This window comes from Sturnira hondurensis, unplaced genomic scaffold (assembly GCF_014824575.4).
Source record: "Sturnira hondurensis isolate 20B ecotype Veracruz unplaced genomic scaffold, ASM1482457v3 Scaffold0004136, whole genome shotgun sequence".
In the NCBI taxonomy this organism is placed as follows: domain Eukaryota; kingdom Metazoa; phylum Chordata; class Mammalia; order Chiroptera; family Phyllostomidae; genus Sturnira; species Sturnira hondurensis.
Window position 1 is genome coordinate 51,324,994 of NW_028076767.1, and position 24,771 is coordinate 51,349,764.

General features: G+C 36.1%; 1 pseudogene; it reads right to left on the reverse strand.

The window, feature by feature from the left end:
- Positions 1-21,299: 21,299 nt before the first annotated feature.
- Positions 21,300-23,708, reverse strand: LOC118985170 (targeting protein for Xklp2-like; annotated as a pseudogene).
- Positions 23,709-24,771: the final 1,063 nt, after the last annotated feature.

Sequence of the window (24,771 nt, forward strand, 5' to 3'; positions counted from 1 at the left end):
TTCGGTTTCCAAGTTGTTTCCAAGCAAGTTTTATATCTTACTACATAATATATAATTGTTTTATTTCTATGTGTTTTTAAATCCAGTTTCTTAAACAAATGGAAGCCTTGGAAAGAAACAGCATGTGTTTGTTTGTTTTTTATGCCCTGGTTGTTGCCGTGTAACCATAGGATGTGCCTTTCTCAGTTTGAAAATGGAGGTGGTAAGAAGTTCACTCAAAGGTGGTAATTAAATCACTCATTAAAAAGTACTTGTTAAGTACCCACTCTATGCAAATATACTACAGACAAGATATGGAGATAAATAATACATACTATCTGTCCAAGAAAATCATAACAGGGGAGACAGCCTACCAAATAATTCTAAAATTTACCAACCCTCTATTACTGAATGCTGCAGTAAGTCTTAGAGTCGTTGATAAAAATATTAACATAGTCTTTTTATCTAGCTTTGTTTCAAAAACTTCTGTGTGCCATTTCCAGGCAGTCAATAAATACTGATTGATGCCACTGAGGTAAAATGCCATTTCTCACTTGCTCTCTTACTTAGGTTCTTTCTGGGTTTTTGCTTTGAGTGTGTCTCCTATAAGCATCTTTATATAGAAGGGTAGATGTCTGAGACAGCAGGTTAAATGAAACTTTTGCATTACAGAATTTCATACATTTTTAAAATTTATTTATTTTAATTGTTGTTAAAGTACAGTTTTCTGTCTTTTACTCCCATCCCAGCCCACCGCCCCAGTGCTCCTCACCTCCCTCCCATTTCTGCCCCCCCCTTAGTTTTTGTCCTTGTATCCTTTATACTCATTCCTGTAAACTGTCCTCTTTTCCCCTGAAATTCCCTCCCTTCTCCCCTCTGGACACTGTCAAACTGTTCTCTATTTCAGTGTCTTTATTATATTTTGCTTGTTTGTTTGTTTTGTTGTTTAGGTTCCTGTTAAAGGTGAGATCATATGGTATTTGTCTTTCACCACCTGGCTTACTGCATTCAGCATAATGCTCTCCAGCTCATTCTTTTTTTCCTTCTTTTTTTTTATTTAACTCTTGTTCAAGTACAGTTTTCTTTCTTGTATCAGTTCATTCTTGCTGTTGCAAAGGGTAGGAGCTGTTTTCTTCCTGCTGCATAGAATTCCATTGCATAAATGTACCTTAGATTTTTGATGCATTCATTTACTGATGGGCACCTAGGGTGCTTCCAACTCTTGGCTACTGTAAATCGTGCTGCTATGAATATTGGGGTGCATAGGTTCTTTTGAATTGGTGTTTCAGGGTTCTTAGCATATAATCCTAGCAGTGGAATTGTTGGGTCAAAAGGCAGATTCATTTTTAGTTTTCTGAGGAAATTCCATACTGTTTTCCATTGTGGTTGTACCAGTCTGCAATCTCACCAAGAGTGCACTAGGGTCCCCTTTTCTCCACAACCTCTCCAACACTTGTTGTTTGTTGCTTTGTTTATGATGACTATTCTCGATGGTGTAAAGTGGGATCTCATTGTGGCTTTAATTTGCATTTCTCTGATAGCTAGCAATACTGAGCATCTTGTCATTTGTCTCAGGATCCTCAGTATAGCCTCCTTGGAGAAGTGTCTGTTCAAGTCCTTTGCCCACTTTTTTTTTTTTTAATTGGGCTGCTTATCTTCTTAGAATGGAGTCATGTAAGTGTTTTGTATATTTTAGAGATTAAACCCTTGTCTGAGGTATCATTGGCAAATATGTTTCCCCATACGGTTGGTTCTCTTTTTATTTTAATACTGTTTTCTTTAGCCATGCAGAAGCTTTTTATTTTTGTGAGATCCCATTTGTTTATTCTTTTCTTTATGTCCCTTGCTCTAGGGGACATATCAGTAAAAATGTTGCTGCATGAAATATCTGAGATTTTCCTGCCAAAGTTCTCCTCTAGGATTTCAATGATGTCACAGATTAAATTTAATTCTTTTATTCACCTTGAATTTATTCTGGTGTATGGTGTAAGTTGGTGCTTGAGTTTTATTTTTTTGCATGTAACTGTCCAGTTCTCCCAAAACCATTTGTTAAAGAGGCTATTCTTACTCCATTTTATGTTGTTGTCCCCTTTGTCAAATATTAATTGACCATAGAGACTTGGGTTAATTTCTGGGCTCTCTGTTCTGTTCCATTGGTCTATGTGCCTGTTTTTATGCCAGTACCAGGCTGTTTTGATTACAGTGACCTTGTAATACAGTTTGGTATCAGGTATTGTGATCCCTCCTACTTTGTTCATCTTTCTCAAAATTGCAGCTGCTATTTGGGGTAATTTATGGTTCCATATAAATTTTTCAAGTGTTTGTTCTATGTCTGTGAAATATGCCATTGGTACTTTAAAAGATACTGCATTGAATCTGTAAATTGCTTTGGATATTATGGACATTTTGATGATGTAGATTCTTCCAATCCATGAACACGCTATATATTTCCATTTGTTTGTGTTTTCCTTGATTTCTTTCTTCAGTGTTGTGTACTTTTCTGCATACAGGTCTTTTGTCTCCTCAGTTAGGTTTATTCCTAGGTATTTTATTTTTCTTTTTGCTATATTGAAGAGTATTTTTTTCTTGATTTCCACTTCTGTTGTTTCATTGTTAATATACAAAAATGCCTTTGATTTATGGATATTGACTTTGCAAAATGCTCAACCTAATAAAAGAATTCGGCAAAACAGCGGCATTTCATATATTTATTCAATGTGTTCAATGTCACTTAGTTGTGACATTATTTTCTATATAGCTTTCCATCATAATTATAATTCAGTGATTATTAACACCTACTGCTTCTAATTGGGAAGTATTTAAATCCTTCTAATATTAAGGAGTCCCACTGTTATACTCAACTAGCTTATTCCATTTTTAGTGGTCTCATCTATCCTCATCGTCCTATCATGAAATTTCAAGGTCCTTGCCTATGGACCACCCTTTGGATGGATTCCAATATATTGTTAGGATTCTTTATGTGATTTCTCAAAGTTCTTTTAAATAGTTCAGCTATTTTTACTCTTTTAAAATGGATATATTTATGATGTATGTATTCTCAAAAGCTCACAAAAACAGTAAATAACCACTCATAAATACAAGTAGTTTTTACGATTTTATATATCATTACATTAAAAGCATATAAAACATGTATTAATAATATGTATTGAATTCCTGGCCTAGTGTTAGCAATACTGTGTAAATAAATGTCAGAAATACATGGAGATTTTATAAACACCAACCCTAACATGTCACTTACTAATAACATTTATAAATCAATATTTATGATATTGAAGTGGCTGCTGTATGTTTCATTATTAACTGGCAAAGATGGCATCGGAAAACCATACCAGCCAAAACCTGGGAAAACATGAGTAATCATTTTACATGTAGTGAAAAGCAAGGCAATGTGAAATAGCTGCTTGATAAAATTATAAGCAACTTATTAAAGAAGCTTATAAGATTATTTTTCCTCATTTGAAAGAATTTATGTAGGTTTAATGGAAAAGGTAGTATTTTAACTGAACCTAAAAGTGAGTAAACTTTTCCTGTAAATGGTTTTCTTTAAAGCTCTGTGGACCAAGAGGAAAAAATTGAGGATATTATATAGGCACTTATATAACAATTTCAAAAGCAACTTTTTAATGCAATTTTCAGCTTGTGAACCAGAAAAAAAAGAAGGAAGTAAGGAAGAGGGAAGGAGGGAGGAAGAAGGAAAGAAAAGAAGAAAGGTGGGCGAAAGATTACATTTGGCTTCAGGCAAGTTTTTTGACCCCTGACTTAAAGTATGCCTGAGATTTTCAATCATAAATTGAAGGGAAAGAATGTTCTGGCTTGGGAAGAAGCAAAAGCAACAACACAGAGGTGTGTTTTCATTAAGCATGAACAGGGAAAGAAGAAAGTATCAATAAAGCTGCAAGTGTATTAGAGACTAGATCATGGAGGGCTTAACATAATGTGTTTAACTTTAGTTTATAATAGGTAATTTATTAGTAGAATTTAATAAATGCTTAGGATGGGTCAATTACATGCTGTCTAGAATTTGACTCCAGACTTTATATTCTAACTTCTAAGATCTGCTCAATATGAACTCCCTGATTTAGCACCTGTTTCTTCAATGCCTGCTACACGCTAAGAATATGACAATACATATTAACACAGTTCTCATTCATCAGTTGTTTATTGTCTTACATACTATAAACCATGAAAAACAATATCAATATGAAAATTTGTATATTATGGCAACAAAATTTAGAAATGAACCACCACAGATTTACAAAGAAAATCATCATACTGTGAAAGCCTCATATGTAATAATAGTTACAGTGTTTTACTATATATATTATGTATGACTATCCCTCAAAAAACCACTCAAATACTCACACACATAAATACCTACATGCTTGTCAGAGTCCCAATTGAGAAGGGAGTTAGCTACGGACACTGGCTAAGTCAAGAAGCTTCAATTCTATCTGCAGCTTGGCCCAGGACCTATTTAAATAATTCACATGGTACCGTATGACATCAGGTAGATACACAGACTGAGATTCTCCACTTTATGTGGGATCAGGAGCCTCTTGACTCTGAGAAACCATGATGGAAATCCCTTTGTATTTATTCATGCATGTTTTGCTCTATTCATTGAATTGACAAACTAGTCTTTGTACACCTGGATCCCACTAATGGCATATTAAACCCCTAGATATCTCATGGTGTTTAGAAACCACTCATTTATGTCTTTCTAGAATTAAATGTGCTCATTAACCTTGGAAAAATAAATGACTAATGTGAGTTGAAAGGTCAAATTCTCTTATTGGTGTCAACATAAAAACTTCCCTTGAAAATATACAGTCTCTTGGAGTTACCAGAAACTCGTAATGTGACCTTATTTAGTAAAGAGGACAGAGAGCTGGAAGCACCCAATACTGTTGCACATTCTAACCACCTCCAATGCATAATGAAAATTTACTAATTGACTTGGATCTTTTGTAAGGCAAGTCATTGTCTAGGAGATAAAGTGTGTTTTCTAAGGTTTCACCCACCTGAAAAGAGCAGTGTCCTCTTTAAGTTTCCTAGTCATAGATGTGAATAGAGTATCACTAGCATACTTATGCTCATTAAAACTGCCAAAGAGTTGCCCCCCCTGTTCCATGGGGAAATTAAAAATAATACAGATTATTAAAACACTTCAATAATCATAACTCAATAAAGCAGAGTCAATACATAGTAATACCACAGGGATTCTTGTTAAAATAAATTTCTCAGACATATATTGGTTTTGCTAAAACATAGCAGAAAACTTTTACTAATCATAGAGGCCACATGTGAAATATGAGTAGGCAAACTGGTAATCATTTGTAAAAATTAGTGTATTAACACCTCAAAATATATATACAAGTGTTGTCCAGAAGGTATCCAGAGATGTAATATGAAAAATAGAGTCATTTATTGAAGAATATATAAGATACAAGAAACATTGTACATAGGGCAATGATGCCTCAGTCCCCTTCAAAGCAGGCACCTTGCGACCTCATCCAGTTCTCCCAATTGCCATCAGCTACCCTGTCGTATTTTCCTGAATCTCATTGACAGTCTGAAATCTCTTCTCTTTCAAAGGTGATTTTAGTTTTGGCAAAAGCCAAAAGTCACAGGGCGCCAAGTCTGGGTTATAGTGGAACTGAGTCACCTGGATGATTTCATGTTTTGCCAAAAAGCCCCAGACAAGACGTAATGCATAATCAGGTGCATTGTTGTGATGAAGCTACCAACCACCATCTGCCCATAGCTGTGGCCTTCTGAATCATCAGAATAGTTTCCACAGAGAAATGTTCAAGCTTAAGACAAAATTTGATGCAGATTCACTGCTCTACTTGCTCAGTCATTTTGAATGTGATGGTCACACAGTGCACATGCTCACTCAGTGGCCTCTACCACTCCACTGACTGTCATCAGCAGAGTCATCATTGTTCACACATGCACATTCCAGTCTACTCTCCATGGCTGCCAAGTTACATCAATGTCATGCAAACTGTTGCTGTATTAACAATATCTGGACATTTTCTGGACAGACCTCATATATCAACTAATTTATACATATAAGATTATTATTTTTTTTATAAGCCCAGTAGCTAAAGTAGGAGCTCTTAGCCTGAAGGCCAAGGGAACAGGCTTAAACAAGATGGAGTTAGAGAGACTTAGCTTTTCACTCAGTTACTTAACTAAGGTGAAAAAAAAATTTTCTAGGGCATTCTTTTTGCAAATAGTTTCTGCTAAATTGTTGAATATAATGTCTAAAACAAAATCAATAGTCTGAATGATCACTGGTTAAGGATACTCTGAGCCAGCTGGCTGAACTGTTTGATATAATAAATTCAGAAGGTAAGCTGGTGTAGCATTTGATGAAGATCACCATGAAAACACTGGGAGGGCAGTTCTTAGAATTATTAAAATATTTCAAAAGAAAAAGTCCATTAGCTCAGGGGTTTCTCTTAGTAATAGCTAGGGCTGTACACAGTTTCAAGTTTTAATTGCATACATATTTTTTTCTCTTGTTGCACTCTATAAATTATTTTTAATTCTCAAATTATTATCCTTCTTTCATCTGAAACTTCCCCAAATGCCCATAATTTGAACACTATGTTTTGCCTTGTTAAATTGTTTCAGCATAACAGTAAACACATATTGAAATCTCTGATTTGTTACTTACTGCTTTTCCATTTACTTAGTGCTACTCCAGCCTCCTGGTTATTTATCCTCCATTTTACCACAAGAGCAAGAAAATAGTTGCCTGCTGTTGTGGATTTTAAGTTAAGCCAGTGTCACTGTAGTCCTAAAGCCTACCTGTGGCTCCCAATGAACACGAGTAGATGGTATAGTTGTTTCTGCTGCCATGCCTCTAGGAGTTATGAAAGTGTGACACAAATGAACGAGGCGTGCTGGCAGTAGAAATGAGCCTGCCCATATAATTAAAATATTGACAACAATATACCACTTCATGAGCCCACATGCATGTTATGCCTTTTCTTGTGAAAGCAAGATATATAGCTAGGTTGGAAATCTTTCAGTTAGCTGAATAATTCAAAAGTGTATGTTGTGTGCCTACTGTACATAAGACTTTGCAAGGGTCATGATGGATACAGAGGAAGATTCAGAGACAGAGTTAAGTATAAGGGCCTTATAATCCATTTGTTAAAAAAAAACACAAAAAACTATGCACTTCCTACAAGAGACCCACCTCAGACAAAAAGACCTACACAGACTAAAAGTGAAGGCATAGAAAAATATGCTAAGCAAATGGACACACGAAAATAAGACAGGGTAGAAATACTTATATCAGACAAAATAGACTTCAAAACAAAAGCCATAGAAAGAAACACTGAAGGACAGTTCATAATACTGAAGGGAAGTGCCCATCAAGAAGTCATAAACATTATAAACATATATGCAGCCAATATAGGAGCACCCAAATATATAAGGAAAATCTTGGAAGACTTCCAGAAAGATATAGATAGCAAACACTTATACAAAGGGAATTTAACATCCCACCGGATAGATCTTACAGACAAAAACTCAACCAAGATATTGCAGCATTGAACAATGCCCTAGATCAAATGAACTTAATTGATATCTATAGAACCTTTTAGCCCAAAGGAGAAAAATACACATTCTTTTAAAATGTATATGGAACAGTTTTAAAGATAGGTCACATAATGGGACACAAAACAAGCCTCAGCAAATTCAAAAGAATTGAAATCATATCACGCGTTTTCTCAGGCCATAAGGGCCTAAAGCTAGAAAACACTCAAGGGAAAAACAAAAACATTCAAATTCATGGAGATTGAATAGCATGCTATTGAACAATAAATGGGTTAATAATAAGATCATGGAAAAAATCAAAACATTTATGTAAACAGGTGAAAATAAGCACATAAGAGTCCAACACTTATGGGACACAGCAAAAGCAGTCCTGAGAGGGAAGTTGATAGTGATACACACCTATCTAAAAAAGACAGAAACATTTCAAATAAACAACCTAACCCTATATCTACCAGAACTGGAGGAACAACAACAAACAAAGCCTGGAGAGAGTAGAAGGGAAAAAATAACCAAGATCAGCGATGAATTAAACACCATAGAGGCAAAAAGAATAATCCAAAGGCTCAATAAATACAGGAGTTGGTTCTTTGAAATGATAAACAAAATTGACAAGCCTTTAATCATACTCATCAAGAAAAACAAAAGAGAGGACCCAAATAAACAAAGTCAGAAATGAAAGAGGTGAGATTACAACTGATACCACAGAAATACAAAGAATTGTAAGAAATCATTACAAATAATTATATGCCAAAAAAATCTGAAATTCTAGATGAAATGGACAAATTTCTAGAAAAATATAATCTTCCATAACTGAATGAAGAAGAAGCAGAAAGCCTGAGCAGACTGATAACAGCTGACAAAATCAAACCAGTAATCAAAAAACTCCCAACACACAAAAGCCCTCAACTAGATGGTTTCATAGGAGAATTTTATAAAATATTTAAGGAAGAACTAATCCCTATCCTTCTCTGACTATTTCAAACATCCAAGAAGAGGGAAGACTCCCAAACTCTTTTTATGAAGCCAGTATCATGCCAATTCCAAAACCAGATAACGACACAACAAAGAAGAAAACTACAAGCCAATATCACTGATGAACACAGATGCTAAAATACTCAACAAAATATTGACACACCACACCCAGCAATACATTAAAAAGATCATACACCATGATCTAGTGGGATTCATCCCAGGAATGCAAAGATGGTACTATATATGCAAATCAATAAATATAAAACATCACATAAACAAAAGCAAAGATAAGAATCACATGATCATATCAGTAGATGTGGAAGGTATAGCACCCATTCATGATAAAAACACTCAGCAAAGTGAAAGTACAGGGAGCATACCTCTACATAATAAACGCCATATATGAGAGACCTACAGCCAACATCATACTCAATAGGCAAAAACTAAAACCTTTTCCACCAAGATCAGGAACAAGACAAGGATGTCACTTTCATCACTTCTATTCAGCATAGTATTAGAAGTCCCAGCCACAGTGATCAAACAAGAAAAAGAAATAAAAGGCATCCAAATTGGAAAGGAGGGAGTAAAACTTTCACTGTTTGTAGATGATATGATAGTTACATAGAAAATGCTATGGACTCCACCAAAAACTACTTTACCTAATAAGTGAATTTGCAAAACAGCATGATTCAAAGTCAGTATTCAGAAATCAAAGGCACTTTTGTACACCAACAATGAAATATCAGATTAGAAATCAGGGGAAAAAATTCCATTTGCTGAAGCAACAAGGAAAATAAAATACCTAGGAATAAACCTAACCAAAGAGTCAAAACACCGGTACTCAGAAACTACACAACACTGATGAAAGAAATTAAGGAAGACACAAATAAATGGAAGCATATACCATGTTCATGGATTAGAAAATAAACAGCATCAAAATGACCATACTACCCAAAACAATTTCTAGATTCAACACAATCCTTATTAAAATACCAATGACATATTTCACAGATATAAAACAAACATTTCAAAAATGTATATATACCGTAAATGACCCCAAATAGCTGCAGCAAATTTGAGAAAGAACAACAAAGTAGGAGGGATCACAATGCCTGAAATCAAACTGTATTATAAGGCCACTGTAATCAAAACAGTATGGTACTGGCATAGGAACAGATACATGATGCGGACACTGACCCACAGTGTCACTGGCGTTATGGATGAGATGAGATAAATTCACATAGACTACCAAGTGGAGGAAAAGGAATGGCATAGCTACTCTCTCAATAGGAGAGCACATCTGAGTGGCCTGGCCATGGTCTCAAGAGGAGAATGTGCTGACTCTTGCCTTGACAAGCTTTTATTGACATTCTAATAGCATACATCAAATCAGAGAAGGTTTTCACTCATTATACTTTTTACAGATAGCAAGGGATGTTACTGATTACTTCTTACAGATTAACAAGAAAAATGTTGCAAATGCAAGGAACAATAAGAGTAACAGGTCTGGTTACACTTCAGTCCTTGGGAGAATTAGCACAGACTTCAGGAAGTTACTTTAAAGATATGCAGCAAGTGCTTGTTGCCTGGACTTAGGGTGAGAGAGTTTTAGCAAGAGCAAGTCACAAAGTAGCCTAGGAATAATGCAGGCCTGATTTCCCACAGGACAATTTCTTTGTGGGTGTGGCCCTCCATGCCAACTTGCTCCCCACTGGTTTTCCACATGGGTGCTGAGCTATATTTCCATGTCTCTCAAAGAAGTTCTCTACAGATACACATATCAATGGAACCAGATGGAGAACCCAGAATAAACCCCAACTCTCTGTTGTCAATTAATATTCAACAAAGTGGGCAGAAGCATAAAATGGAGTAAAAATAGCCTCTTCAACAAATGGTGCTGGATGCCCTGCCTTGTGTGGCTCAGTAGATTGAGTGCCAGCCTGTGAACAAATGGTGTTGGGAGATATGGACAGCTATGTGCAAAAAAAATGAAACTAGATCACCAACTTACACCATATGCAAAAACAAATTGAAGGTGGACAAAAGATTTAAATACAAGTCACAAAACCACAAAAGTCCTAGAGAAGAACATAAGCAGGAAAATCTTAGATATTCCATGCACTAGTATTTTTACCAGTATATCCCCTAGAGCAAGGGGCATAAAGGAAAGAATAAATGAATGGGACTACATCAAATTAAAAGGCTTCTGCACAGCTAAAGAAAGCATCAGCAAAATGAAAAGGGAACCAACTGTATGGGAAAACATATTTGCCAATGATATCTCAGACAAGGGTTTGATCTCCAAAATATACAAAGAATTCACATGATTCCACTATAGGGAGACAAATAATCCATTTAAAATTGGGCAAAGGACCAGAACAGACACTTCTCCAAGGACAGAGGGCTCAGAGATATATGAAAGGATGCTCAGCACCTTTCAGAGAAATGCAAATTAAAATCACAATGAGATACCCCTTCACATGTGTCGGAAATGGCCATCAAAAACAAATCCACAAACAAGTGTTGCAGATGTTGTGGAGAAAAGGGAACCCTAGTGCACTGTTAGTGGGAATGCAGACTGGTACAGCCACTGTGGAAAACCATGGAATTTCCTCAGGAAACTAAAATGTAACTGCCTTTTAACCCAGCAATTCCACTGTTGGGATTGTACCCTAAGAATCGTGAAACACCAATTCAAAAAAACCTATGCACCTCAATGTTCATATCAGCACAATTTACAATAACAAAGTACTAGAAGCAACCTAAATGCCCACCAGTAAATGAATGGATAAAAAAACTATGTTATATTTCCACAATTGAATACTAAGCAGCAGAAAGAAAGAAGGAGCTCCTACCTTTTGCGACAGAGTAGATGGAACTGGAGAGCATTATGTAAAGTGAAAAAGCCAGGTGGTGAAAGATAAATACCATATGATCTCACTATTAAGTGGAACCTAATCAAAAAAATGAACAAGCAAGCAAAATATAACCAGAGACAATGAAATAAAGAACAAACTGACAGTAACCAGAGGGTAGAGAGGAGAGGAATAATGAGGGAAAATAGGAGGAAGGGCCATCTAGGAACATGCATAAAGAATGCATGGACAAAGCCAAAAGGGGTAGGATGGAGGGTGGGAGGCAGGGATGGGCGAGGCAGGGGGCGTTGTGGAGTGCGAATGGAGACAACTATACATGAACAACAATAAAAAATAAAGAAAGAAAAAAATTAAAAATACGAAGAGCTTATGCAAATGAATATTAAATGGTATATAAAGCAAGTGACAAAATAATACAAAGGTACTGTGTTCTAGCTCAGTGCCTTGTATATAGGGGATAATCAATATACATTGATTATTGTGATTAATATACTAGTTGAGTTGTGCATACAAATGAGTGCTTTTAGAGTTTAGACAAGAGCCCTCACTGTAATCAGGAAACTCAAACAGGTTTGTTAAGGTAAGGATCAGTAGGGTTTGAGACAGTGAACTTAATCAAGTAACACACCCCCATTCGTAATACTTACCTATTGAAACTTAGTGGGTTCAGGAGTCTTTAGTTTCATATAAGGATATATTTTGCATAGTCACATTGTCCTTGCTTCTGAGCAAATAAAAGAAAATGACTGCTGGGGCTTCACTGAAACTGAAATGGTTAAAAAATATGTTTAAGGTTTTCCAATTATGAAACTTATGTAGATGTTCCAGACTCTCTGATATTTTTCTGTGTCATATCTTATATCTGTGTCATATCTTATGTCATATCTTATCTTAAAATTTTGCTTTATTATTCTGAAATATAAGAAATAATATGGAGATTCCATGTGCCCTTCACTTAATTTCCCCCAGTGATAACATCTTACAAAACTGCAATATAGGGAACAGGATATTATCATTGACGGAGTCAATATGGAAAACATTTCCATGATAATTAGGATTTCTTAGGTTGCCCTTATGATATCCGTTGCTTCTCTCTTGTCCCAACACCTTCCTTAACCTTTGACACCCTCTAATATCATCTCTGTTTCTGTAATTCTGTCATTTCTCAAATGTTCTATAAATAGAATAATACAGAATGTACCCTTTGGTATTAGTTGTTTTTTCTCCCACTCAGCATAGTTCCTGGACATTTATCCCTGTTTCATATGTATCAATAGGTACATACGAAAGATTAGTCAGCTTTTATTGCCGACTAATATTTCAGTGCACGGATGTATTGCAGTTTGTTCATCCATGCATCTACTGAAGAACATCTGTGTTATTTCTGGGGGTTGGCTGTTATAAATAAAGCTACTATAAAATTTCATGTACAAGATTTGTGTGAACATAAGTTTTCAGTTTTCTGTGGTAAATTCCCAGGAATACAATTGTTTTATCACATGGTAGTTTCATGTTTATGTTTTAAAAAACCGCCAGACTGTTTCACAGAGTGGCTTTCCCAGTTTACATTCTCACCCAGCAATGTATGCGTGATTCAGTTCCTCTAAATTCTCACGAGCTTTTGGTTTTCTCAGTATTTCTTATTTCAGCCATTTTGGTAAATGTGTAGTGACAGTTTAGTGTAGTTTTAACTTACATTTCCCTAATAGTAAGATTGAACATCTTTTCATGATTTTTTGCCATCAGTATAGCCTCTCAAGTGGAGTGAATGTTCATACTTTTTGTCTGCTTTTTGAGTCATTTGTTTCTTTTACTATTGATCTTTTTGGGTTACACAGTAGAGACTAGTCCTTTGTTAGTTATGTGTTTTGTAAATATGTTCTCCCACTCTGCAGCTTGCCTTTTTGCCATAGGCTTCTAGTTTTAAAGAAGTCCAAATTATCAGTTTTTCTCGCAATGGGTCTTGACTGTGGTGTCAAGTCTAAGAACTCTCGGCCTAGTCTAGATCTTAAAGATTTTTCTCCTATGAAAAAACAGTATAGCCTTATATTTTACATTCAAACCTCTGATACATTTTTAGTTCATTTTTGTATAAAGTGTGAGGTTCAGGTCAAGTTTACTTCTTTGGTTGGTAGGGTTTTGGCCTATGTATGGGGTGTCCAATAACTTCATCTCCACTTGTGGAAAATGCTACCTTTCCCCCACTGAATGGCTTCTGCAACTTTGTAAAAATAAGTAGGGCGTATTTTTCTTTGGCAGATTCTTTGGGATTTTCTCTGTAGACAATCATGTTGTCTACTAACAGGGATAGTTTTATTTTCCCTTTCCCATCCAGATACCTTTTATTTTATTTTCTTGCCTTATTAAACTACCTAGACTTTCTAGCATTACATTAAATAAAAACTGTGTGAGTAAACAGTTTTGCCTTTTTCTATCCAAGAAGGAAAATATTCAGTCTTTGACACTCTCTGATATTTAAATCTTAGCATTATAGCTTTTATTTTTGTTTTTAATGTCTGTTTGTTTTCCTTACAGGTAAAGTGGAGGAAGGATTTTGAAATGTAGTATTTGTATTCATGGGCTTTCAGTTTGCTCAGGACTAAGTGTGATTTAATCCTCTGTTCCTTCTCAGAAGTGTTACCTTGGGCAAGCTTCATAACCCCTCTAAACCTCACTTTATTCAGCTGTAAAAGGTGCATTGCATTTATTCATTACATAAATTTAAAATCAATATTTATAAACTTTTTTCTCTTTTTATTCAATTTATTGGGGGACATTTGTTAACAAATTGAAGCAGATTTCTGGTGCACAATTCCACAGCATATCATCTTTACACTGTATTGAATTATCCTTCATAATAAAAGTATTTGCCTATCTTACAGAGTTATGAGAAAAGAATTACATAAGACTGGCAAAATACTGGTAAGAATTTCAAAAGCACATGGTAAGAATTTCAATTTTAGCTATTATCACTGTTACTATTAAACTAAAAGTATCAAATGGAAAACTGTCTTATAATAATATAGTTAGATCAGTGATTCTCAGTGGGCATGAGGAGAATAATATTATCCCCGAGGAACATTTAGAAATGTCTGAGGACATTTTTGGTTGCTGCATTTGGGGCGAAGGGAGGTGACATGGGTGTCTGCCAATAGAGGTCAAAAATGCTGTTAAACATCCTACAATGCACAGGATATCCCCATAATAAATAATTATCTGCCCCAAAATGTTAATATAGCTATGGTTAAAAAAACTTGAATTAGATGGATAATAGATGTACTGTATATATTGGAATATATGAAAAATACCTGCCCTGGCTTGTGTAGCTCAGTGGATTGAGCATAGGCCTGTGAAGCAAAGGGTCACCAGTTCGATTCCCAGTCGGGGCACATGCCTGGGTTGTGGGCCAGGTCCCCAACAGGGGACACATGAGGGGCAACCACACATTGATGTTTCTCTCCCACTTTTTCTCCTTCCCTTCACCTCTCTCAAAAAGTAAATAAATAAAAATATTTTTTTAAAAAGAAAAAAGAAAGAAAAATACCTTACCATTTACTAGTGAATCCTTTCTTCTCTTTAATCTTGGCATAAATCCACCTTTTCCAGGATTCCTTCCAAATTGGCCCATCCAAATTCAGAACTTCCCTTAGTCTGGCACCCTTTAAATAATATATAATTTATACTTCTAGATTGCTATTGGGTTGCCAGAGAGTGAATATTTATATTCTGAGACTGCTTATTCTTTGGAAATAACTGGGTTTTTTTAGTACACATTGCTGACAGTCATTATGTACATCAAATACATTTAATAACTCATCTTTGATTTGACTTTTTTGGGTCTTGAATTCTGGTTACTTTAAAAATGCATGTGTTTCTTTATGCTTTTTTTTTTAAAACTCCTCACAGTTAATGATGTAACAATTTGTCTGCTAATAAGATTCAGTAATGGTGCTAGAAAATCATTCTTCAAAATGCAGTTTCTCACGTGGGAATGCCTAAAGATAATGTAAATATAAGCACTAAGAAAAATGACACACTGGAACATTTTTTTAAATCTTAACTTTGGCTTACATGTAAACTTACATGTTAGTATTTGGGTCTAAGGGGCAATAAATTACAATCGTTTCTTCTCCGTTATCAGATAGGAATTAACACATCACCTTTCTAACCAGTCAAATGGATTAAAGAATAAGGTTTAGATGTTTGGTAACATGTAACTATTTCATATTCCTCTTCCACTAATGTAAGATGATCCAAGGAATAGTTGACAGAGCAGATACTTACCTGGTAAACTACAAGGGCAATCAATCCCCCAGCCCACAGTCTCTGCTTAAGGAGACAAGAAGACAACCCTACACAAGGAAAGAATTAAGTCCTGGAGAGAAAGGCCATAAATGTGAGATATTTCCAAATAAAAACATAAGGATGAGGCTCCTCCCAATCATTAATGTGGAAAATGACACTGTAGACTGTCAGACACCAGAACAGAAGACACAGAAGAAGTATGTTCTAGTGTAGGCAAAATGATAGGGATTGTCATTTATCTATTGAGGAATAAAAATGAAAAGATGTCCCAATGTTGGCTCCTCCTGATTGAGGTCTTAATTAATTGCCTTCAACAGACTCCTTCTATAAGACTCTAGATTAAGAAGAGTGGGAGAGCGTAGGGAGGAAGGCAGCCAGAGAGTCCTAGATCAGGCAGAGGAATTATCTGGGGAACGGCAGAGGGTCGAGAGTTGACTTACAAAGAGCAAAGACAAGCTCTGTTACTCAGTAGGATGTGCCAGGCTGGCCTATCAAAGCACAGTGCAAAACTTGGGCCTTTGGAGGAAAATAAAATGACTAGGAGGTCAAAGAATTTGTAGGCTAACCCAGTGGGATCTTTTGGTTGCATTCATTTCAATTGATATATTGCTATCATTTGTATGAAGAAAAAATACTTAAGAAGCAAGTGAACATGGTCAGTTTATTAAAAATTGCACTGTGTGATGTGACATAATGAATTTTCATGATTAGTTTCTTCTTTGGCATTAAAATACTGAAGCCCTAAATCATCCAGGCCTGGAAACAAGAGAAAAACATTTATCTAGACAGTGAGGAAAAGGGAATGTGAGAAACCAGCCAAAGCTAATTTTGCATGAATTAAAAAACATGATGAGGGTCCAGCAACTATCCGGGATCAGCAATGATATGACATTGGCTCTGGTTGACAACACTTGGCAACAGCTATAATGAATGTCCTATAAACAGAATGATTCAGGTAAAAGCTGGAAAACTTTCAATGAAAAATTTTTTCTCAGAGGAAGGTGAATGCTTTGTGTACATTTAGTCAGCTCTTCATTTCTGTCTTTGGCTAAGATTCTGATTTATCCCTTTTTGGATAATGCTGATTTTAGGCTATCTTCAAGAAATAATGTCACCTCCTAAAAAATGCTTGTTGTCAAATGGGCAAATGTACTAAATAATACTACTAAACATTAATTTTGGGAAAAGATATTCTGTGCATGGATTTCAAAATACCCGAAATCAAAGTAGGTGCAAAAAAGAAGCTCTAATGAAATGAACATGGTCTTCCAGCAAAGGTGAAGTGAGCTTTTGTTGCATATTTTAAAGTGAAAAACAAAATTATTCTCATTAATTGTGGGTAAACGGAGAGCCCACATAGGGGGAATATTTGATAGCTTTTTATGGCAGCAAGGTGTACTAAAAGCGCTTCTGGCTTATGGGTAAAAACTCATGGTGAAGTCACATTTCCTATCAGATTGCAAAAGAACAGCAGGCTTTTCTAGCATCTTCTCAAAAGTGAGAGACTTCAAATGCATAATATGATAAAGAAACAGACTATTTTGCTGATAGTTTTTTATCAGTGGTTATTTTGTACAAAATGAAATGGGGAGAATTCTAGGTCAAGAGTATCTATTTTTCATTAGGTAACAAAGAAAAAGAAGATGTAAATAGATCACTCTTGGCAAAGTTATTATCTAAAAAGAATAAGTAGAAATTGCGATTCAGATGTACCTGTCAACAGCATTTCTGACCCTGTGTGGGCGAGTGTAAAATCAGCACTAAGACTTGCAAAACTTTAAGGTCAAAAATAATGACTAAACTCATCATTTTAGGGCAGTAGATAATTCAGGCACCCCACATCAATCTGGAGGAGGCAACAATTATACATTTGTGCAGGAAAGAGAGCATAAAAAGTAGAATATTTCCATTTAGACCTATTATGTTATTATTATCCCCATGAATAGTAATTTCATTGTGTTTGTCTTCCACTATATTTTGAAAAACTTAAGGAAAGAGAGTGTGTCTTCCCTGTTTTTATAAACTAAAGCTGATGTCATGGCACATAGTGCATTTAAATATTCACTGAGGAAATGAAATTATAGAACAACCCCAGAATATGATCTCTGTGTCAGATGTGCTGAAGCAACACTGTTCAATAGAGATTTCTGTTGTGGAAATTTTAGGCACTTCCCAATTTGGTAGCTGCTAGCTGCATAGAGCTATTAAGCACTTGAAATATGGCCAGTGCAACTGAGGAACTGAATTATTAATGTTATTTGATTTTAAATAATTTAAATGTAAAATTAAGTAGCCACATGTTGGACAGTGTGGTGCTACATTTTGCAAAAGAGTGAAGGAAACAAAAGGTGTTAGATATGTAATCTGCTATTTTAATACTACTGGTCTATATTATCTGTCCCCAACTCAATTTATGATCTTTCATCAAGTAGCAAACAGAAAAAAAATCATATATAAGGTTAGCTTAACGAGTCTTTTCTTTGTTGACTAGTAGTAACCAAATATCACTTAGCCATCTCTTAACCATGGACTTTGTGTGTAGAGCAGAACACAATGAAAGACATTAAGTGCATAGACCTGTTGGAATTCTGGGACTGTCAAGTATTTGCAGAGTATTTGTGGGGTTGTTCCTTAAACTCTCTGGGTCTAGGTTCCCTTGTCAGTGAAATGAGGATTATGCCTTTTGATAGGTTGTTGGGGGATTAATGACATTCTCCTTAATCCTTATTGCAACGAATGATACATAAGAGGTAGTAAATGGCAGCTGTTATTACTGTGGTTGTTGTTTAGGGTAAGAATGTGCTAAATGCTGTGAGGATATTGGAGAATATAGCATGGTCCCTGTTATTTTAGAGTGATTTCTAAAAAGCTTTCATTTATTCTACATAAATACCAATAATTTTTCTGTCCTTTCTTAGTAGGTGATGAATCCTAGTTCTTGATATAAAGATTATAGGCAACTCTACAAGACCCTGTATGCTTTTAAGAGATTCCTGTCCAACTTATATCTTCACACTCCTAGAACAGGCACAGGGTACTTAGTGCTTAAAAATGATTATTGAATTTTTTTTTGTTGAATTTAAATGATATAAAATAAAGTCTTCGCTGAAGCTACTTAAACAAGTAATGCCCTTACAATGCATAACAACCAGCAATAGCTACAAATAGAAAGTGCAATTGAATAGATAAATGTTTCATTAACTGTAGTAATACTCACCTCATACACAACTCTTTCATTGCATGCACGCAAGGTAAATAAGCAATCTAGATGAAATAGCAGTAAATGTGAAGGATCTATGGGAAAGAAATTATCAAACTATATAAACTATCAAACATATATAAAGAGGGCTCAAGCTAATGCAAAGGCAAATCTTGTTTCTGGATGAGAAGATGAAATGTTGTAGAGAAGCATAGAACTTTTAAAAATCATTGGTTTGTGGAAGTTTTCAAGAAAGTTTTGTAAAACAAAAATAATAATCTTACCCTATCAAGTACTAGAATAAATTTTAGAGCTGTGATAAACAAATGCATATAATATAAATAGAGGAATAGACATATAATAAGTGAGATAAAACAGATGAATTCAAAATGGCCTCCAGTAAAAATAAGAACTTAATGTAATAAGCAAGTCATGTGTGTGTGTGGGGGGGGAAACTGGTTCAGCACCTCATACTGTATACCAGTTACTAAAAAATATTTTATTATAATAAATTCTAGATACTCTGGTTTCTCTTCAGATCGCATAAATCTTTCACCTTTTTATAATAAATTCTAGATGGATTAATGGATTGTATGAAATGATACCATGAAACGAGAAAATCTTGTTTATCTTGTTTTCACAGTTTTTTATTTATCTGCTGTGAGGAAGGTATACTGAACATCAGAGAAAGTAAATCCTATAAATAATAATATTGATATGCCTATAGACTCAACTTTTTACCATCATAAATGTATAAACACATTAAATTATAAACAAAAAACTGTGAAAAAACAGTTTTATAAGCACAATTAAAGGGAAGTTCATAGAATGTTGCAGTTAGGAATTCTTCAACTAAAGCTCTTAGCTTAAATACTGACAGGATGATGTATAACTTTTCAACCACAGGCTAATTATTTCACTCTAATGTTTTTTCTTCAAAATAAAAATTTGCAGTACTATACCTCAGAGGGATAACATGACAAATATATATGTGTAAAACTAGGTGAATGACCTAAAGCATAGCCAAATGCTCCATAAATAATAACTTAAAAATAAGGGTCAGTATTCTTGTTATATAGTTCTAGATACTATGAGTATTAATCTCATATAAATGTTTCAAATATTTTTTTAAAGATTTTATTTATTTATTTTTAGAGAGAGAGGCAGGAAGAGAGAGAGAGTGAGAGAAACATCAAAGTGTGGTTGCTTCTCACATACCCCCAACTGAGGATCTGGCCCACAACCCAGGTACATGCCCTGAATGAGAACCAGCAACCCTTTGATTTGCAGGCTGGCACTCAGTCTACCGAGTCACACCAACCAGGCCTCAAATAATTTTTCAAGATCATTACTTGCTATGACTTTTATTTTTCCTATTTTTCAAAAAAATTATTTTATTTAGTGAAATCCATTTGATTCTTCCTTTATAACTCTAGATTTCCATTCTATCTGGAAGACATCCCCTCCTTTTCTACTTCATTTACATGATTCTCAAAGTATTTATCTCTATTTTTATTTAATATTTTGGTATTTTTGGGTGAAGGACTTGACAAATTTTCAGACATCAAATGACAAAAACAGGGAGGGGAAGACAAACACATATTTATGCCAGTCCGAGTTACTGGAGGACTTAATACGGGTGCTGCGTGGCGGTCCCTGTACTAATCAGCACTGATAAGGGAAGAACGAGGCTTAACAGCAGCAGCTCTGCCCACAGCTTGCCAAAGGCTCTGTGAAGCTCCCCATTGGTTCACACAGCCTTCGCCCTTGTTGGTTCAGTTAATGAGGCTTTCCCCCTGGAAGCAAAGAGCTCCTTAACTCTATCTAAATCCACTTTGTGCAGGGCGGGGCGGGNAAGGAAGGAATCTCATATAATGATTACTCCTTATGGATGCCAAGAATGAACTCTATATCAGTATTTAATTATCTTTATTTTCTGATTTAAAATAGAAAAAAGAGAAAGGCTGTGGATAGGGGCAATAGAAATTACACTGCGCTAATATAAACACTTCAAATTCTTGTCAGAGTTAAACCCCATCTTAAAAGTCAGCTGGTAGTTCAAAGGAAATAACTACATGGAATCTGATCCAGACATGTATGGGTTGGATCTCATTATTACCCTCAACATTGCAGGATAACAATTCTCAGCATAGTTAGGGTTCATGCTTGTTTGGTATTTTCTGTCTGGCATAGGTAGAAAAAAGTCTGAAAAAAATGGGTTTTCTCCATGCCCCCCATGACAAAGAAAGAAGGCCTCTGGTTTGATGGAAAAAGGGGCTCCTGATCCTAAGTGGTGTCTGCAGCTCACGGCTGAGTTCAGCAGTGGAACTGAGAGGAGAACTGGGGAGACACCGGCAGTTAGTACAGGCTGGTCACTTGGGTATTGGGTTTGCCTTGTGCACCAGTTCTCTCCATAGCCTGGCCAGCTCCCTTCTCTGCTGCTCTCCCTCCTGCTGCCTGGCCTCCTGCAACTGCTGCCTCCACTGGGCTTCTTGATGCAAGTTGCTTCTTTCTGCTGTTTCCATTCATCCTCCAGCTGGTGCTTCTAAGTCTGTGCCTTCATAGTAACTTTTTGTCTGTTTCCAAGCAGAAAGGCTCAATCTAGGTTGCATTGTTCACCTCCTCTGGCAGGTTAATAGTGTTAAAATGAGGCAAAGGTAACACTGGCTGGCATAGTTCAGTGGATTGAGTGCAGGCTTGTGAACTAGATGATCGCAGTTTGATTCCCAGGCAGGGGACATCCCTGGGTTGCAGGCCAGTTCCCAGAAAGGAACTCACGAGAGGCAACCATACATTGATATTTCTCTCCTTCTCTCCTTCCCTTCCCCTCTAAAGATAAATAAATAAAATCTTTTTTAAAAATGAGGCAAAGGTAGTGTCTTGAATTTGGGCACCTTCTCTTTCTGAAGGGTTTTTTATTTTCTTCTTCATCTATAACTGACATTCTTCATCTTGAAAATCAACAGAGAAAGGACATATTTCTAGTTTTTGCCTCTGGGATATGGAGTTTAAAAGAAACCCCACAATGTGGCAGAGGGTTGAGCTCTTATCATTACTGGCTCCTCTTCCTCATGTAGGTGGGTATTTGGATTCTGTTCTTTAATGCAAAAGCCAGTGACTTGTGGACAGTGATCAGGAAATACTTTCTTTTCAGAAACACCCACAACATCTTCCAAGATGTTAGTTAGTCAGGCAAGATCTGGAATGAAATTCAAATAGTTCCTTATCTGATTTATTTTTCATCCTTCATTGATTTTATTATTTATTTTTTATTGTTTGTGGTTTCTTCTTTGACTCACATTTGTGGATTCTTTTCTGAGGCAGTTCGTTGGGTGAGATGGGCACACCTTCAAGAATTCTGGGATCAAGTTTCTATGCTTTGAATTTATAATGTTGAAGTTTCTCGTGGTCTTCAGCCTTCTGATCTGCTGCACTTTTGCAGGTCACAGGCCTTGCGCACTGTACAGTTTGCAGCACAGGAGTCTGTGGGTCCCTAGAAATTTTGTCCACAGCAGACTGGGGTGGTAACAGAGTAATATCATCCTTCTTGCTCCTCAAGTGACGTCTGTTAGATATTCATTCACAGAAGGCTTTGACCTACTGTGCAAAAGGCATATATGGAAAAGCTGTTTTATCAAATGTTCTTTTCTTTCCTTGCACAGGTTGAACGGCTTTATAATGGTACATCCCTTAGTCGGTCGGATGGGAGATGGAGGACGCTTTCACAGTTCAGGTGTAAAGTTCACTTCCTTATATCCCCCTTGGTTCTTAGGGTGTTGTTTGATTTTCTCATCTACATGGAAGTAGAAGTTAACTCACTTGGCTGTTTGGCTCACTGAATTCGTCACAGGTTGTCCTGCTCCTGTAAGAGCAAGTTTCTTGAATTCATCATTCTTTTTCTGCATCTCCATCACCCGCTGCTGCATTTTCATGCTTTTTTCCAACTCTTGCTCGTCAGTACTTTTTAAAATCTGCTGCCTTACAGGTAGAATATGTTTGCCCTTGGCTTTCTTGTTCTTTCCAGAAGTATCTTGATAAGCAGTACCATATTCATCTTTTTCTGTTTTTTTTTAAAGATTTTATTTATTTATTTATCTTTAGAGGGGAAGGAGAGAGGGAGAGAAACATCAATGTATGGTTGCCTTTTGTGCATCCCCTGCTGGTAGTTAGCCTGCAAGGAACCGGCCTGCAACCCAGGCATGTGCCCTGACTGGGAATCGAACCGCGATCATCTGGTTCGCAGGCCCGCGCTCAATCCACTGAGCTACGCCAGCCAGGGCCTGTTTTTTTTTTTTTATTGTTAGAAAATTCCATTCTTTGGAGGATAGAATTTTACTAGTGATTACAGAGTGGCATATATCTTGGCTTTCATCTTTACATGTGTTTTTCTTTCTGTGCCAAATCTTTTCTAGCAGAGAATCTAACACATCTTCTCTGAGGCTGGGATGGAGTATTTCTTGGGGTAGTTCCCTTGACTTCTAAGGAAGAACAAGCATTTGTGGGACTGGACTGTTGCACCAGATTTTCTTTTTCTGACTCTTTTTAATAAGGGTTATCAACTGGTCTCAAAATATGGCAATACCTTCCTGAGGATTTGCCCTTCTCAAAGGAGGTTTTTTTTCCTGAAAAAGCCCCAACCCATGTTTCCAGGAAATTTATTCTCCAATTGGCTGTCTCTTCAAGCCAAGAGTCTATGTTTAGGGTATCTTCCTTCTCTCAAAGACATAAAATTGGTGAAGTCCATGGGAGCATTATAAACGTAAGGCTTTAACTTGTGACATTGCACCCACCTGTAGTTTAGCCTGTAAGTCCAATCAAAGTTATAATATACTTTCAAATTCCTTCTGAAGTCCCAAAGTTTAGCACAACCACCATGGGAATCATTCTGTATTGTTGAAAATTTGAACTCAGGCTCTACGGTCCGAATATTTTAATTTTATATAAATGATCTCATTTTATTTCACTTTAAATAATAAACTGGTTGTCACAACACTATTTCTTGAGTAGTTTATTCTTTCCAAAACACTTTAAATGCCGTTTTTTCAAGCTATGTTAATATTTATTTGTGTGTATTTTTCTGGACTCTATAGTGTTGAGTTTGATTGGAATTGTTTTAGATTTATAGATCAATTTGAGAAAACTGGCTTCCTAAAAAACTGAGTTTTTAAATTTGGAGACAGTATATTTCTCTAATTATTGAGTTATTTTTAGTATCACACATTCGATAAACTTGGAATTTTTCTCAGAGAGTCATCATATACTCCTTTTCAACTTATTTTCAAGGATTTTTTGGGATTGGTGTTTTAGGGTTCTTAGGATACAATCCTAGCAGTGGAATTGCTGGGTCAAAAGGCAAGTCCAATTTTAGTTTTCTGAGAAAATTCCATACTGGTTGTACCAGTTGTACCATTATGGAATATTTATGCCAGTCCGAGTTACTGGAGGACTTAATACGGGTGCTGCATGGCGGTCCCTGTACTAATCAGCACTGATAAGGGAAGAACAAGGCGCTTTTTGTACCAGTATGGTACAAAATTTCCATAATGGTTGTACCAGTCTGCAATCCCACCAACAGTGGACGAGAGTCCCCTTTTCCCCACACCCTCTCCAACATGTGTTGTTTATTGCTTTGTTTATGATAGCCATTCTCACCGGTGTGAAGTGGTATCTCATTGTGGTTTTCATTTGCATCTCTCTGATAGCAAGCGATATTGAGCATCTCTTCATGTGTCTGTGGATCCCCTGTATGTCCTCCACAATTTACAATAGCCAAGAGTTGGAAGCAACCTAGGTGCCTGTCAGTAAATGAATGGATCAAAAAACTATGGTACATGTACACAATGG